Source organism: Cebus imitator, unplaced genomic scaffold (genome assembly GCF_001604975.1).
Source record: "Cebus imitator isolate Cc_AM_T3 unplaced genomic scaffold, Cebus_imitator-1.0 Scaffold231, whole genome shotgun sequence".
Taxonomy (NCBI): Eukaryota; Metazoa; Chordata; class Mammalia; order Primates; family Cebidae; genus Cebus; species Cebus imitator.
This window is the reverse complement of record NW_016107546.1, coordinates 3,778,729-3,782,322: the sequence shown is the minus strand read 5'-3', so window position 1 is coordinate 3,782,322 and position 3,594 is coordinate 3,778,729. Positions and strand designations below refer to the sequence as shown.

Here is a 3,594-nt window from a genome sequence, read left to right as displayed (position 1 = left end):
AATTGTTTGAATCTTGGAGGTGGAGGATGCAGTGAGCCAAGATCGTACCACTGGACTCCAGCCTGGGCGACAGACTGAGACTCCATCTCAAAAAAAATCTTAATAATTAATTAATTAATTAGCTGAGTGTGGTAGTGGGTGCCTGTAATCCTAGCTACTTGAGAGGCTGAGGGAGGAGAATCACTTTAATCCAGGAAGCAGAGGTTGCAGTGAGCCGAGATCGCATCATTGCACTCCAGCCTGGGTGTCACAGCGAGACTCTGTTTCAAAAATAGACAAATAAACATAAAAATAAAATCTGAGTTAAATTTAAATAATTGTATTGTTCCAGAGTTTGTTTTGTTTTGTTTTGTTTTGTTTTTTTAATATCACTGGTCATAAGAATTTGAGGAATAGCTAAATAACAAAATAGAGGTATCTCTCTCTGTCTTTCTTTCTTTTTCCGTAACAAGAGAAGCTAATCTTCTTATCTGGTCTGGAATCACTTGGGTGACATTTCAAAATGTAAATTAAGAGCCAGGTGGGCAGGTGCCCATTGAGTTGGGATGGACTGCAGCTGACTGCGCAGCCTCCCTTGAGCTCCCAGGACTTTGCTGAAGGGAGTGGGGTCAATTTGCATGAGAAGCTCAGGAAAACTGCTCCTCCGGTGCCATTAGAGACACCTAGTGGGCTTCACCAGAGTAGTGCTGACCACAGCTACAAAGCTCCGGTGACAACAAAGCTCCTAAAACTGAAAACATAAGCACGCAAACAAAAATAACTTCAGGCTGGGCGCAGTGACTCACGCCTGTAATCCCAGCACTTTGGGAGGCCAAGGTGAGTGGATCTCAAGGTCAGGAGTTCGAGATCAGCCTGGCCAATACTGTGAAACCCCATCTCTACTGAAAATACAAAAATTGACCGGGCATGGCGGCTCACACCTGTAGTCCTAGCACTTCAGTAGGCCGAGGCGGGTGGATCACGTGAGGTCAGGAGTTCAAGACCAGCCTGACCAACATGGAGCCCATCTCTTCTAATAATACAAAATTAGTGGAGCATGGTGGCACATGCCTATAATCCCAGCTACTCGGGTGGCTGAGGCAGGAGAGTCTCTTGAACCCGGGAGGCAGAGGTCGCAGTAAGCCGAGATCGCACCACTGCACTCCAGACTGGGCAACAAAGTGAGACTCTGTCTCAAAAAAAAAAAAAAAAATTGGTTGCAAACAGGACTCAGTGATTATGAGGCTATAGTCAGTCAATGTGTGTCTGGTGCCATGGCGAACGCACCCCTTGCGCCCTGCCGCCATGGCACAAGGGGTGCTCTGGGAGACACGGGCTGGAATTGGACCTGCATTGCAGCCGGGCGGCCTTGGAGAACCAGAAGGGGGCATCCTTGGGCAAACTTTATGCTCCCCCTGAAGGGATCCCTTTGAAGATCCCCGGGGCTTTCACACAAAGAGCAAAGGTCTAATTCCAGAACATAGGTTCCGGTATTACAGAGTAAAAAGAGGGCACAAGACATGCATTTTCATTATGTCTACTTAGTGAAGGGTGGGCAGACATTTTCATTATTTTTCGTTTTGTTTGTTTGTTTGCTTGTTTTAGAGACAGAGTCTCGCTGTTGCCGAGGCTGGAGTGCAGTGATGGAATCTAGGCTTACTATAACATCTGCCTCCTGGTTCAAGTGATTCTCCTGCCTCCACCTCCCGAGTAGCTGGGATTACAGGCGCCTGGCTAACTTTCATATTTTTAGTAGAGACGGGGTTTCACCATGTTGGCCGGGCTGGTCTCAAACTCCTGGCCTTAGGTGATCTGCCTGCCTCAGCCTCCTAAGGTGCTGGGATTACAGGCATGAGCTACCACATCTGGCCCATTTTCATTATTTTTAAACAAAGGCAAGCAATTTACTTTCTCGGTGCTCACCTGAAGTAGAGAACCTCAACCCCTTACCATGAAAACAGATAATCTGTTCACTGAGCCCCAAGGACAAAGCAGACAGGGTTGAGAAAGCAGCCAGGTTGAGGAAACCTCAGCCTTCCTCTCTGACTCCTCCCACCTAATCATTCCCTCAATACACAAGCTCCTTTCTATCCCAAGGCTATTCCCATTTCCAAAAGCAATGTAAGATCTGCCCAAGAACAGCGGGGAGTTCTTATCCATTCTGTTATCCTAGCAACCTGAGGGCGAAGTTCTTTAGATCACTGACAGTGCCGTTCTTCCGGTAAGTTGATCTTTGCTTATCAGCTTTAATAACTTTATTATACGAAATACCCAGCCTTGATGAAGTAACAATGACTCACTCACTCACACAACAGTTAGTGAGTCATTTTAAGATGAAGTCTCCAAAGTCTTGCTCTGTCGCCCAGGCTGGAGTGCAGTGGCGCAGTCTCGGCTCACTGCAACCTATATGCCTCATAGCCACTATGCCTGGCTAATATTTTTATTTTTAGTAGAGACGGGTTTCCCCATGTTGGTCAGGCTAGTCTAGAACTCCTGACCTCGTGATCCACCTGCCTCGGCCTCCCCAAGTGCAGCGATTACAGGAGTGAGGCACCGGGCCCAGCCTCATTCCACAAACTTTTATTGTGCACTCACTATGGGCCGGGAGCTACACTAGGAACTGGTGACATGAAGACAGGTGACACGGTTCCTGGGCTCAAGATAAAGACACGTGTGCAAACAAATGAAATATGATGTGATATGTGCTCTAATGGTGCTAAGGATAAAAGGAAAAGGGGGAAGAAAAAGTAGCAACAATCTGTCTGACTGGGAGAATGAAGAAAGGTGTCACAGAGTCCCTAACACTTGAGCTGCGAATGAGAAAGAGCATGAGCTGGCCAGGTGACACACAGGAGGAGCATACTCCAACCTAGGAGATTGGGAAATGGGCCAAAATATAGCTTACTATGTAATTAAGTATGAGAGAGTGTAGACTGGACACTTCCGGTTAGTCACACCCGTAAGTTTTATTTCATTTTAGAGGCAGTGGAGAGCCTCTGCAGGATTCTGAGCCCCGTGGTCCCATCATCAGAGTTATGTGTGGCAGTGGTACCAACCTTTTTGGCACCAGGGATGGGTTTTGTGGAAGGCTATTTTTCCATGGACGGGAGAGGGTGGTTTCGGGATGATTGAATCACATTGCATTTATTGTGCACTTTGTTTTCAGTGGGAGCCTTGAGCTTGTTTTCCTGCAACTATATGGTCCCTATATGGGGGTGAGGAAGTCAATGACAGATCATCAGGCATTAGATTCTCATAAGGAGTGTGCAACCCAGATCCCTTGAGTGTGCAGTTCACAATAGGGTTTGTGCTCCATGAGAATCTAATGCTGCCTGATCTGATACAAGGCGGAGCTCTGGCGGTAATGCAAGCAATGAGGAGCTGCTGCAAATACAGATAAAGCTTCACTAGCTCACTCACTAGCGGCTCATCTGCTGCTGTGTGGCCTGGTTCCTAACAGGCTACAAGCGAGTTCAGTTTGTGCCCTGGGGGTTGGAAACCCCTGGTGTATGGGAAAGACTACTCTGCAGCAATGTGGACAAATAGGATGAGGGTGAGCTGTCAAGGAAGACAGGGACAGATAGCAGAGCTGTTTAAAAAGGAGGTTAGGTGGAT

At 47.3% G+C, this 3,594-nt stretch overlaps 1 protein-coding gene across 2 annotated transcripts in view; it reads right to left on the bottom strand.

Moving 5' to 3' along the window:
• Positions 1-3,594, bottom strand: part of SERPINB6 (serpin family B member 6) — a 36,790-nt gene that overhangs the window by 30,267 nt on the left and 2,929 nt on the right. The window contains exon 1 of one of the 2 annotated variants that reach the window (XM_037727467.1): positions 2,136-2,154. The exons of the other annotated variant lie outside the window; for it this stretch is intronic. The gene's annotated coding sequence lies outside the window, so the exon portion shown is untranslated. Of the gene's footprint in view, positions 1-2,135; positions 2,155-3,594 lie in introns of those variants that run through there. 2 annotated transcript variants of the gene reach the window in all.